The 14,093-nt window shown below is 44.8% G+C and overlaps 1 long non-coding RNA gene across 1 annotated transcript; it reads left to right on the top strand.

Annotated features, from left to right (window-relative positions):
• Positions 1-803: 803 nt before the first annotated feature.
• Positions 804-12,767, top strand: LOC146182145 (uncharacterized). The gene is made up of 3 exons (XR_014700033.1): positions 804-910; positions 10,914-11,024; positions 12,698-12,767. It is a non-coding gene; the product is annotated as an uncharacterized LOC146182145 (long non-coding RNA).
• Positions 12,768-14,093: the final 1,326 nt, after the last annotated feature.

The raw sequence follows: 14,093 nt of genomic DNA on the forward strand, positions 1-14,093 counted from the left end.
ATGAGAGCCTGAGCTGCTTATGCGCCACTAAATCCAATACAACACAATGCAATTCTCTCTCTGTGGCGGCTTTCTCGGCTTTCGTATGAGTATGGTATCTGCTCATGCCCCCCCCCCCCTCCCCCCCTCCCCCCTCATTTCGACGCACCTGCTGCCGCAGTTCTGTTCCCTTAATTCGAATGCGTATGTTACTCTATATTGCGTTTCGCAATCCTCTTCTTAAAATTGCGGTAGCATTTTTTTTTGTCCTCTAATCTCATTTCCATACGTCGCTTGGCCTCGTACATGTGAAGCAGCGGGCTGTCCGCTATCTCAGCAACATTCTCCACTTCTGTGCCGCTTTCCCCCCAACCCCGTGTTTCTTGAGCATCTCGGCCCACTCCGCTATGTTTTCTATTGGCCGCAGCTCTCAGGCTCCTCACAGAGGTCTAAAACGGTCCCATTTTTTCGCAGACAGCGAGCGCGTTTTTCGCATCTTGACGACCTCTTTCAGTGCCGAGACGACAAAGGATTGATCGATACCAAAGTTTTGCTCCGAACTGTACCATTAGAAACCTGTCGTGTTTATCGAAAAGCGAAAAGAACTGTTACTATAGCTTCGAGCTGAGTAGTCCATTGATATCCTGCCTCGCGGGATACTATATGCCGCGGTGTCAACGTGCCTACTAATGCGTGAGTTCTTTATTTTCTTTTTTTTCGTGCGACGATTACGTAGCTGGCGCCAGGCGAACAGGGGGATGACAACAATGTGACATCACGGCAGCCAAGAGGGTGTCTTAAAAGCCACCGTAACAAATTTCTGCAGGTCATGGATGCAAGTGAGCGCGACTGTGGGTGACCGAAGGCGTAGAGCGTGTTCTGCAGGCAGCTTTGTACCACCGAGCACACCATCACAGAGGACTTCTACACGGTGAGCACGTAACCTCCTGATGCCCCCCGAGAGTGCCAGAGCCTGAACTGTCTAGTGTGTAGGAGTATAAACGCGGAACATAACACTATAAAAGAAGGTGCTTGCACCACACTGTCACTGTCACAGTTGCGTTTTGGCCACGATATTGAGAAAGTGGGACGGAACATTCACGTTTGGCATACATAACGGACAAACCATTTCCACTACTTTGAGCTACAGGCATTACTCTCCGATGCCTGAACGGTGGCTTTATGAAATAATATTGAGGGATGCATATTTCTGAAACTCGCAACGCCATGGCTTCAGAATACAAATTCAAAAGGAAAGCTTGATGAGAGAAATGAGCATATAATTCGACCCTTTTTGGGGCTGAACGGATACGTTCTAGAATCAAAGATAAACTTCATAGTGGAGGTAAAACAAAACAACGCGGATGTAACGGTTATTATACAATACTAAATGGTAGGCTTCATAAGGGGCTTACACGGGGATATGGCTTAAAAATAAATTGCCTTGCATGTCGCTATTCTACAGTATGTAGATTATTTAAGGTAGCTGCAACTTACAGTTTGTTTGTTAGAATACTCCAGTTCATCTGCTTGTATTAATTTCCGAAATTTAAATTAAAAGCTATTATTTCAGCTTGTTTTCCGGTTCCCTTTCCTTGTGCGTGCAGGTTTCGTGAGCGATGCATTTTTTCTAGAAATCGAAGGTTTCCTCCCAGGCGTAAGGAGCCTTCTCCGATAAAAATGTAGTTCCCGGAAATTCGGCTGATGTTTGAGTTCTCGCGTTCATCCCATGGTGACAACGTTCTTGCCTACATAAAAAAAAAATATGGTGGTTGGAGTAAACTAGCGGAAAGTTGGGATGGCCTCTCCACAGTGCCGTTCATGCTACTCAATTTGAAAACGGCAATGGACCGACTACCAGGGGCACAACCGGTATTAGTTGACTGTACATTTCATGCTTTTTAGTAGCTGTACAAGCTGTGACATGAAGTTACTTCAGGGCGAGAGGCAAACACAAACAGCTCGCACATTCCGCTGCTAGTTTCGCAGTGATTTCGGTTCTTTCGTGCATTCAAATTTCGGCGAACGAAAATGTGCCCCGCGTTTTTATTTCATTCTCTGTGAGAAGCGTTCTTACTTCTGTGCTATGCACCGATATTATATATGCGTTCTATTTCTGCCTGCCATCCGTTGAACTCCTTCCACAATCCCGCAGAGAGTCCTGCGCTATTCCGTATAAAAAGAAAACTTGGAAGGAACGGGCGTGGAAAGGCCATTGCAACAGCTTGGCCTCTGTTTAAGTAGCCTGATATTGTTATCATTTAGCGCCACCATCCTTTGGCACAGTCACAGGTCTGTTTTCACCGCCATGCAAAATTGTTTACTGGAATCAAATCGTTCGCCTTGCTAAACAGTTAAACATCACTTGTTCTACAATTGCAGTGTCAATCTCCCGTGTGTGTTATCGCTTTTCATTTTATATTTCACTTATTTCCCGTTTTTGTTTCCTATCCTCTGCCCCTCAAATCACTTTTTTTTTATGCAAGTATACTTCAAAAATTTTCTTTGCTACCCAATTCTTGGCCGATCCCCCTCTGTGGGTATGTGCCAGAATTTATTTGGTCAACAACAACAGTATGCAAAGAGGTTGGCCGGAATGATTAGAATCTAGCCTGCAACTCTGCACTAGGGAAGAGAAGAAAAAAGAAGCTCATGATAGGTGACGTTGTGGGAGAAGACATATAAAAAAATATACAGGCACGGCAGCTTACTGTACAAGCGCGAATGAAGTCCGGTCAAGCACCAAAAACGGCAAAGAGCCTGCACTGCCTGGACACCCTTCCCCTTGTCCTGCCAAGCCCCCAGCAGCAGTTCCTCTGATGGAGGGCTCTCGTCCAAACGCATTAAGTAAGCGGCTAGCACATTTCTTTCAGACGCATACACTGGGCACACCAATAAGCCCCATTCATGGTGATAGCCTGCATTGCAGTGTAAACAAGGTACATAAAGGGTGGGAAAGCATTATGAACAACAATTCACTCAACAAAAGGTCATTCGATAAGTTTTTTTGTGAAAGTAGATGAGCATTTCACGGCAGCGATGTTCCTGATCAGGTAGTCAGAATCCGCAGCGGCAGGCAAAAGTTGTAGTGGCAAAGGTGACAGTGCGGGCGCATGGTATGAAATCATGACATGGATGACGCGTGTGGTGTGATATGTGGTTTTGCGAGTGAGCTGTAACAATCGTATTTAATAAGCAGACTGTGAATAGAGCGCCGAAATGATGACGCACTGCTGCCGTAAGAGTATGAAGCAGCAATAGATCCCGCTGCTGTGTTCTGAAAAAATGTATGTGCATCGAAAGGTTGTTGTGGTATTAATTCCGGAAGGTTATTCATATTCTCGCTTAGATCTGACCATCAAATTTGTAAGCAGAAGTTTTACGTATTGCGGAGCATGGTGGAGATAGGGTCATGAAAGTCGAAACGTTTTATTACAAGAAAAAAATGTTATTACCAATGCAAGTAGTCCTTCTTATACGGTTCCACAGGGTCTTGCGCAGATACTTACACAACTGAACATGGACATTCACTATTCTCTAAGGGAGTTAAATCGGTTTACAGTGGCGATGAAAGGAGAAGTGTTTATATTTACGGCAGCTTTGCTTCCATAGCATCAAAGCATAGTTGAATGAATGTAAGGATGCCTTAAACAACGCAGTCTAACGCAGTAGTTTGCTAACATGATATGTTTGAACTTCCATTGAAAGTGGTTAATGTCAATGTACATGCCCTTCGGGACGCATGATGTTACTGTAACGGTGTTCGAACTGTGATTATTAGCAACCATAAATATGAATAGTAGGGAATGTCACGAGAGCACCCGTATACCCTCCCCTTTATTTATTTATTTATTTATTTATTTATTTACCCTCACGGCCCGAAGGCATTAAAGAGGGGAGTGGGAAAGATACATTGGTACAGGGTACAGTGCAGCATAAAACAACATAGGAAAAACAATAACACGGCGAAAAGTGATAAAAAAAAAAAGGGATTACGCAAAAAAAAAAAAGCGGTAACGCAGGTGAGACAAAAAGAAAAAAAAAACATTTCCGACAGTCAACAATGTCATCGAAAACGAACAAAAACAATTGACTACCATCTATAAATATAGATTACATACGGCAGTCTTAAAAGAATTTGGGTCCGTAATATCAGCAATGTGCCTAGGAAGGTGGTTCCAACTGACAGAAGTGTCTGGAACAAAAGAATAAGAGGCGTGTTTAGTACGACATGACGGAATACCTACTTTGTGAAGATGATCAATGCGACCTGAAACATATGGGGGGGTAGTTAGTAGCCGGCTCTTAAGGACAGGATTGTGGTAATAGATTTTGGGAAATAGGCATAAGCGAGAAATTTTTCTGCGCAGTGAAAGCGGTGGCAATCATAATGTTGTTTTCATAACGGTAACACTGGAGTTACGGTGATAGTTGGAAAGTATAAAACGTGACGCGCGGTTTTGAACAGATTCGATTTCAGGTTCTAGAGATGCAAGGCCAGGGTCCCAGACAGAGGCTGCATATTCCAGTTTAGAACGAACAAGGGTTTTATAAAGAAGCAATTTTATTGAACTAGAAGAAAGGTTAAAGTTTCGGCGCAGGTACCTTAACATGCGGTTAGCATTGTTAGTAATAGGTTCCACATGCAGATTCCAAGAAAGATTAGAAGTTATGTGCACACCAAGGTATTTATACGAAGACACAGTTTCAAGAGGAGTATTATTGAGGTTGTAATTAGCTACTTCATTGTTAGGACGAGAAATACGCATATGTTTGCACTTGTTAATGTTAAGCTCCATTTGCCATAATTTACATCACTCTGAAACTTGGTTAATATCAGACTGAAGAACAGAAATGTCAGAGTCACTGTTAATTTCACAGTAAATAACACAATCGTCAGCAAAGAGACACACAGAAGAAGCAATGGTGTTAGGCAAATCGTTTCTGAACACTCCGATAACCCCAAAACTGCGATCCATATGGCAGTCCCTCGACTGTCCAGGTCCAGGAATTTTCGGCATGTAGGCATTCCTGTTGCGACTTAGAAAGAAGGAAAAGAACATGGACAGGCCTGGTAACTAAATCATCTCCGGTGCCTCGAGTGGACAGAGGAAATAGCGAATAAAGAAGAAATTCGGTGTGGTTTAGCTCTGGTTAAACCTGGAGGATTGCGAAAGCAACATCTGCATGGCTGTTATGCTATAGCTAGGCTGAATTGTTTCGCTTTTGTTTATAGGTTCATTGAATAGGCTAGAAACCTTGATTATAGAACTGTTCTATTCCAATAGTTTTCGCTCACGATCGATAAGAGCCCAGCCCGACGGTAGTGCAAACCCTAACCACGGCTTCACTATCCTCACCCCACTACTGTGTACTTGTTGCTTGATGAGTCTGCATAGCAAAAATGGTGAAGGTTGTCGCATCCCCCTAAGCTTTGTTGCGAACTCTCGCTTAAGGTGGTATGCAGGGCATGCAGCTTAGTTGTTTGGCATGTTGTACACTAGCAAAACTTGAAATAAGCTATGCTGCAACATGCAGAAGTGAGCATGACATATTGTTGCGCATACATTTGGCATTTTCACTTGAACTTTATGGGGGTTAATTCTCGTAAGAGAATGCGCCACGGGGGGGCTAGACGCTACAGTCGCCTTCTAGCCCCGACGTGCCAGCCCTAGCAGACAGAGCTGTGACCCCCAACCCGCGGTGCAAGAAATCGCCACTGCGGTGGGTTCGGGCCAGAGGGGACAAACACCGAGTTACGTACTCGAACAGAGTTTATTGCACTGCTCGAGTACACGGCAAAGGAATAGCAATTAAGAACAACCACCGTGTAGCGAGCGAACGCCGCGTACGGGGGTGAAATAACAACCACCTAATAGGGAAGCGCGTCAGGTAGGTGAGAGGAAGTGTCCGCTCACCTGACACAGCTTTTCGCTCACATCCCGTTGCGGTAAGTGCCTACGGTCAGTGTGCGATTCTCGGTGACGGCGGTGGACTCCTCGGCGGAAATCATGAACCGCGCGCGTGCGCGCCCATTCGCCGAAGAACCCCGAGCGAGTTGCTACAGTCGCGCTCCTCGACACGGAACGGGAGAGGAGGTCTCCCGGTTACGCCGGCAGGAAAGAGGGAAGCCCGCGGCAGCGTCGCCGCAGGTCCGGGAGACGGCGGGGGGTGGCCAGCATGCCCTCTCCTCCGCCAACCTCTCTGCGAGCGCGCGTAATCATGCGTGTTAATTACGCGCGGGCGTTACAATGAAGGGAGGGGATTGTGAATCCCCACAACTTCATTCAGAATCTGAGAACATTGATGAAATGCAGCAGTTCACTTGGAAAAATCGATTTAGTAGCTTTGGACCAGGCAGTGATGCAGCATTACTTTACCTAATGAATATGTTCTCAATGTACCAATGCACCATTCCACACTCAGGGTGTTGAATGTTTTCCATTTGTCTTGGAAAGAGAAGAACTTGCAAAGCCTCATCATCTATGTTGCAAACTACTCTCATTCTGGTTGTCTAATACACAATGTGCCAATGTGAGGTTGTCAGTAGTCAGTCCCATTCTTTGTGTTTTTGAAACATGGGCTTCTTCTCTTTATTTTCTTTGCAGGCTTTTATTTTCTGTTGAGTGTTCTGTGGAGTGTTTTGTGATGTTTGAGAGCAAAGAAACTTGTCAGTTAACAAGGAACAAGACAAAAACTGGCTGGGCAAGCAATGCTGCCAGTGCTCCAAGTTCTGTGAGTTACAATACAGTATCAAAACCGACGCAGCATACATTTTCCATTTTGTGGCACAGATTACTCTTGTTTAGCGTTAGCTTAAGAAGCGACTGTTTTTAAAAAGGCGTGTGCAGTATCAAAACAGATCACTGCAGCTAATCTGCAACACACATTTTCCATTTCATAGAGCAGGTTACTCCTATTTCCTGTTACCTCAAGAAACGACAGTTTTTAAAAAAGCATCTGAGCTGTTAATGGGCTGACATGGCGCAGTCACTATGGTGTCCCTTTATGATATCGATGTTCTCTTCTCATGGAATTTTGCTGTAGAACAAAACCATTTTTGTGTGCTGTAGAGGTGTCCTGGCATCCCGATCAATGCTGAGTCGTGCAAGAACACGCCTTGCAAGCTCTCTTAAAGTAATGATGCCGTGAAAAACATTACTCACGCTGTGCAAATTTTATGAGAGGGCTTTAAAAAGCTTTAACCGCAGTTCTATAATTCTAGGTATATACTTTGTCAACGCAAATTGAATCACTGCATTTTCTGTCTAGCTGTATGTTGCATGAGAAAAAACTAGTCAGAAGAGCTGCGTTTGCCTTGAACAGTAACAAAGTTGACATTAGGTCAACAGTGGACGCAGGCACTGTAACCTTCAAGATGTTTTGCCGCAGTCATCTAGAGTCACTGCTGGAAGTGCAGAGTTGCAGCTAGTAACTGACTGTATCTCGCATAGCGCTACTTACCGGCGCCAAGTCTTTTGCATGCCACAGGTTTTCGCACACATCACACGCGAATCCAAACGGGTTGTTGGCAAAGTAAGCGTGAAACGTCTGGGTAGCTGCTGCACTTTCACTGAGTTTCATCACATAGTCACTCTCTTGTTGCGCCTTGATATCGATGGTCACTTAATGAGGCTCTACAGAAGACCGGCCATCCTATGTTTAGGCTTCGTGACGTCGCTGTTCAGTCAGACGTTTTGCATGGTGCTCTGGCGTCTCCGCCAAAAGTTTCGTTTTCCTCTTGTCGCGCTGTCTTTGCACAATCGGCTTCTGCCAAGCAACCACTTCAGGATGTGAAGAGATCGGTTTTTCGGCTCTCCTACGCATTTCAGAAGCCGCTTTGCTGTTCTTCTCCAGGGCTGACTGTTTACTGGCTGCTGTGCGCCGAACTCGGTGTATATACCCCGAAACATACAACAAACATGTACATACACCGAAAACCACGCAGATGGCGATGCGCAATTGCTAGTGTGAACCAGAGGCGGAGACTGTCGGTGAGGTGATGTAGAGCACGCGGCGGCGGCCTTAGCGCACCATCTGTGCGGCGTGTGATGTCACCCGCGCGTCGCGCATGCGCAGCTCGGCCTTTGAAGAGTTCTGGAAAATGGCTCAGCGACTAGCCTCCAGAAATAAAGACAGATATAGCAAGCTTTGCTTTCTCCAATACCCAAGCTAACTAAAGACTGATATTGCTTCACCGAACTAGTCTCTCAGTAGCGTAAGTTTCGCAAAATGAGACGGTGGTTTTAACGGCGATCTCGTCTCTACATTTAGGGCAGGCGGGACTTTATCATCATCACAGCGGTTTTCTGAATCGTTCAGAGTTTCTAAAAGAAACAGTGTTTTAGTTAGCATTTTACATGTTCGACTCAAAGCTCTTTGCTGAATACCTAAACAATTACACATAATTAGAGATTCCAAAATATGCGTTATCCGTGAGGAAGAGTCAATCCGTTACCACAGTTCGTACACGGCGCATCTTAGGAACTGCCATCACCAGGACATAACACGTGGCGAAGTTGGCAAGGGATAGTAGTTTATTAACCTGTAATTCTGGATCCAGAATCAGACACACACTGCTTGGTTGAAGCGGGGCTTTACATACAAATTTCATATAATGCGGTAGCATGTGACGTTTTGCTAATGAATGTCTATAACCGAATTGTAAATTTGGAATTAAGAGTAGCTTTCGCGCTCATGCCAAACGTAGGTAAGTTTGAGTGAGTCTCATTCAATAGAGTTGCGGCAACCAAAGTCTGGCTATTCAAAACATCGTGATCAACTCGACAATGTCCACTGCATTGTGCAGGCCTCTACTATTTTTCTCCAAATAACCGGTTCTGTTATGGCTGTATCCACTTCATCCCCGTAAACTCAAAATTGAATGAGATTTATAGGGAAGGAAAGCGTAGCAAGTCGCGGCAGAAAATTAGGTAACAGAATGAGTTCAGCCTCCTTCAACCACCTAATTTTCTGCCACACCCTGTTACTCTTTCCTTCCTTGTGAATCAAATCTGTTACTCTTAGCGACCATCGGTTATCCTCTTTCCACACTGCATAAGTGTCTTCTGACGGGCTAGTTAGTGTGAATCATTCATTCTTAAAACTGCGCGAATAAAACAAGGACCGAGTGAGAGCTTGTGTGTGTGTTCCTCTGTTCTTGCTCGGTCCTTGATTTGCTCGCACAGTTTTAAAAATGAATGATTCACACTGCATGCCCTGCCCATGCTCATTTTTTCTCATTGCTTTCGACTAGATAGTGCAGGTTATTTCTCTTAGCCAATCTTCACGGTTTCTACGTTACACCTGCCATTTTCCGCTCCATAACTGCCTGTGTTGTCCTAAATTTAAGTTCATTCTTTGTTAGCGTCTATGTGTCAGCTCCATAGTTGAATACCGGTAAGATGCAACCATTTCACCTTCCCTCTGGAGTGATACCTTTAAGTCATCAGTCATGATCAGTGAGTACCTTCCGAATTCGCCCCATCCCAGTGTTTTCCTAGTTCTAGCACTTTCACGGTACGGTCCTGCGGTTACTATCTGTTCTAGGTGGACATATTAGGGTTGCGATTTCCAGTGCATCACCGCCTATATTGTAATGTGCTGTTTTTTCTGAGGCTGCTGCAAATTACCTTAGTTTCGTGCATAATAATCTTTAGGCCTACCTCTGTGATTTTTCTGTCTAAGTCAATAATAAATGTTTTGCAATTCGTCCCCTAATTTGTTCAGCAATAGAATTATTTTGGCGAAATGCATGTTACTGAGATGTTCTCTATCAACGACTGCGCTTATTCTAACGCTCTAAATTTATGCAAGCACATGGTGTAACGGTACTGAGGAGATTGTCTCCTCGGCCAACACCTTTATTTATGAAAGCTTTACTACTTTTTTTTTATGAAGAACAATGGTTGCGTGCAGTCACTATTGACGTTTTCGAGTATTTTCACACGTGGCTCATACAGACCCCGAGTTAGCAATGTCTGCATGACTGCCGATTGACGTTTCTACTGAGTCGAATCTTTTTAGTTATTAGGCAATGCTATATAGGGAGACTGGTTATAATCCTAGCATTTTTCTAAAACCTTCTGTGTAGTATGGATATGGTCCGAAACCTGCTTGATCATTTGGATGATTGAATTTTATGCTGCTCTGTTTCTATAGCATCACTATAATGATACTTTGTACGTAACAGATAGCAAGCTGGTTGGCTTGTCATTTAAAAAAAAAAATGTTCTGCCGTACAGTGAACTGAGCGATTATGTTTTGTAGTGACTTTAACTGATCAGGTAAATGCTGCGAGATTGCGTTTCCAGCCATGTCCTTTCCGATAATGAATGCAAGCTTCTATACGGTTAGATCCCTATGCGTAAACTCGTTGAACGTGAAAAATCCCATGTCTGCTGAAATACATATTTAAGGTAGAACTCCTCAGCCGTACGTCTTGTCAATCCTGTGACGAAGGTTTTTCTTGGTTCGTATTTACTGTGTCTTCGCTAAAAACGTCCAGGCAGCAAAACCCATCGCCCAATATTGGCACTGTGTTGGCAATGGTTTGTGCGTCATGGGCTGGATATTCAGAAAGAATATTTGGCGCGGATTACGAGCACCCTCTTCTATGATTCTACACGGCGCTTAAAGTTAATTTTATTATGCCTCTTTGTGAAAATAGGTTGGTCCCAAAATGAGGAACAGGAAGAAATTAAGACGTCAGTTTGACAGAACGGTATGGCCCCATTTTCCGGTTGCCATGATAAACTCCCTTCAACTTTTTTTTTCACCTATTTAGGATTAATTGAATAAAATGGCATACTCTGCGTTGTGATACTTCGACATGCTGCTGCAGAAATGAAAAACGATCTTGTGTATCTACAAGATCTTCCTCAGTTATCGTCACCTTTTTAATTATAATGTCTTCATGCCCATCGTTTGTGCAGGTTACGGCTACACGAAGCAAGACACTGATGCCGACCAGATTCCTGAGACTGTCCGTTGCTGCAGTTGTAGCAGAAGACAGCGAACCTCACCATCGTGGAGTGCTTCAAACAGTAAGTACAAAACTCTTATTCAAGCGCATTGGGAAACTGTGTACGACAGGCTGGACGTGATATTTTTCTTTGAGCATGTAGCTTCTTCGTGTGGTAATTCACTTCGGCGCATGTGCATTAGGCTTAAAATTCGACACCTCGAAAGAGCGGACAGATCGATCACGCTAGGGTCAGGCTGCTCGTCGTATTATGCAATTACGCCAAAGTAGGACGAGAGAATGAGGGATACACGATATGAAAGACACGTAACAAGAGTAGAGGGGGCGTGTACCACAGTTCTCAAATCGAGCAAGTCCACTTGTCGAAACGTTGGCTCGACTTACGAACTGAGGTCCCCCCTCCCTGTATCCTTGTTCAGTGCTCTTACATTTCATGCAATTACACCATAAGACGCAGCATGATTTAGCATGCATAGGGCAATCCGCCATGTAGTTGGGGACAGCACCCACTCTTGCACTAAACAGGAGTACCTCACTCGGCATTGCAGAAGACAGTGCACTCCCTCCCATGCTGCGAAGGTGCTGCAGGCGCTGGAATTTGAAGCAGATAGCACATGGCACGTGGAAGACAGGCGAACGGAGGTCGGAGGTGTGCACACGGGCGCGGGAAAGTTTGTTAGGTCGGGCTGTATAATGTCGTAACATGAGCTATCACTAATATGTTCACTCAATGCAGCGGACGGCTGATATTGGTGAATCACTGATCATCCGTGCAGGCTATAACTTCGCATGCTGATGTGATATGTGCGCTGTATTGTGTACTGATTAGGATTCACTACCGCGGGTCTAATTTGTCCTGGTGCTTCCTTTTATTGTGGCGGCATTTGCTGTAGGGCTAGCTGGTTGATGATATTGCTTGGAACGGCGCATCGACAAAATCACAGGAAACTTCCGCCCTTCGAATGAATTTCATTGAATGACCGCCATGTATTTTCTCCGTAATCTTCCATAATTTCAACTTGGAGGTGCATACGTAAATGGAAAGGACGAAGTCACCTCCCGTCGTTGACTGTCTGCAGCGGATGAGCGTTGAGGTACTGTGAGGGATCCTAGAAGGCTGGTGGTACCGTACCTTGGACGCGACAACCGTCAGGCAAGTTGAGACTGGAAGTTATGTTGAGAGAGTGTAGCGAACTTTTCATAGTGACACCGATGAATTGTGCAGGAGAATTCCAGAAGCAGGCGTAGCTTATTTAAAGAGCAAGATGTATCATACATCAAAATAATTTTGGTAATTGCAGTCGGAACTGTATGGGGCCCTGTACTCTAGTAAACTGTAGTCACTCCGTCAGTGGCGGAGAATCGGCGCTACACAGTCGCGTGGGAAGTGCGTTTTATTATTCAAACCTTGGCGGAAGTTCTGTGGGAGAAACGCTGTATACAGGCGAAGCAGAAATGAACATCATATCGTGGTCGCATGCGAACAGTTTTGTTTGTTATTCGTAGCATGGCGCAAACGCTATGTAGACGGAAATAAACTTTGAAATAATTTCGTGCTGTTGGAGCGTACAAATTGAGAGAAAATTAAGAAATGTGTTAGTGCGTTCGGGACGGCCGTGATAGGTAAGCCACATGAAATCATATAGATATTTTTCTCGCGGCTTCTTCGCCACGACTGTAGACTGCATTTATTCGCTTGTATACAACGTTACGCATTGTTTACGCGTGTTCCAGGTCGCTGTCACGGGCTGTCCAGAGCAGCAGGAAGCGAGCAACATTTCACGTTTCGGCAGGAGTAGCAGCCTCTTCATTTCTTGACACCTGCACGACAAGGTAGGAAAGGGTGATTATTCGTTCACCGTTTGCAGTGTGTCTGCAATAAAACGAGCATTTTCTCTACCTAAAGCTAATACTAGAATGTGAAGTAGTATGGAAGTCGATGTAGTGACTACGGTTGGGCCGAACATTCGCTTACAGTGCAGTAACACGGATTCAATTATACCGACGGAATTAACAGTTTAATGCTCTGCACTGTATGACGAAAACTATGAAGAGGAGAGAATGATCTGCTTTAAATTGACGCAGATGTCTAGTCCTTCCCTTATCATATCCAGCACTCCCAAATTTCAGGAACAGCTCTCTGCTGTGCATCCAAAGCGACCAAAGATTCACTTCAGAGATATGCACGTTTGCAGTCATAAATTATTTTTGACGCAGATTCTGAATAGACCCTTTAGCTTGATCCTTTGTCCGGCCGTGATGACGAGGGGTGGCGTGGAAAAGCTGATACACCTGAAAAATGAAGGAGAGAACACATTTGAGTGGATTTCTTTCTTTTAACAGTCGGACATTATTTATCACACGTGTTATGAGGCTCACGGTCTGCATCATGTGACGCTCGAGTTCCTTCGGGGTCTGTTTGTTATAGCCGCGTTCTTGGACAAGTATGTTCATGCTAGCCAGGCCTGAAGAGCCAAATGGACAAGGACTGGGCAGAAACACAGGACAGATGGGTAACTTGCCATAAAATATTATTTGAAGGACGGAAGCATATATACTGAAAATGGCTCCACAAATACGATGAGATTCGTCGCACGCTCATGCCATGACAATCGAGGAACGCGATTTACTTTTCTGACAGAAAAGGCAAAGGAAAGAGCCCTCTCACTGCCACATTAATGAAAAATGGGGACAGTCCGAGCACTGCGGCGTAGTCCTGATTCCAAATTCTATCACAGGTGATTTTAAATTTCCGAAATTTACGCAAGCGGTGATGCCAGACAGCGTTTTGTACGTACCTGCATGTTTTTTTTTCCTTAACCAGATCTCATTGAACTCGCTGATGATTGCGTTGTGTTCGACATCATCGAACACCTTCGTTGAGATCTAGGCGGAAGAATACCTTCGCGTCCGTAGTGTAGGGGCACACTACGTTATGCGTTTAATCTGAGCATCACGTGCTGTGTGCGCGTGCACAAGCGTGGTCGAAACCCCGTTATCTCGCGTCGCCACAGGTTGTCCGGCTAGATGCATGAAGCCCGCTAACCTCGGCTGGACGACGGGCACAACCAATTTTTGTATCCATGCCCGTAGTGCAATTGGCCTAAGATTGTCTCTCTGTGGCGACGTT

The sequence above is a fragment of the Amblyomma maculatum genome, chromosome 8 (assembly GCF_055883805.1).
Source record: "Amblyomma maculatum isolate TAMU_Amacu chromosome 8, ASM5588380v1, whole genome shotgun sequence".
NCBI lineage: Eukaryota > Metazoa > Arthropoda > Arachnida > Ixodida > Ixodidae > Amblyomma > Amblyomma maculatum.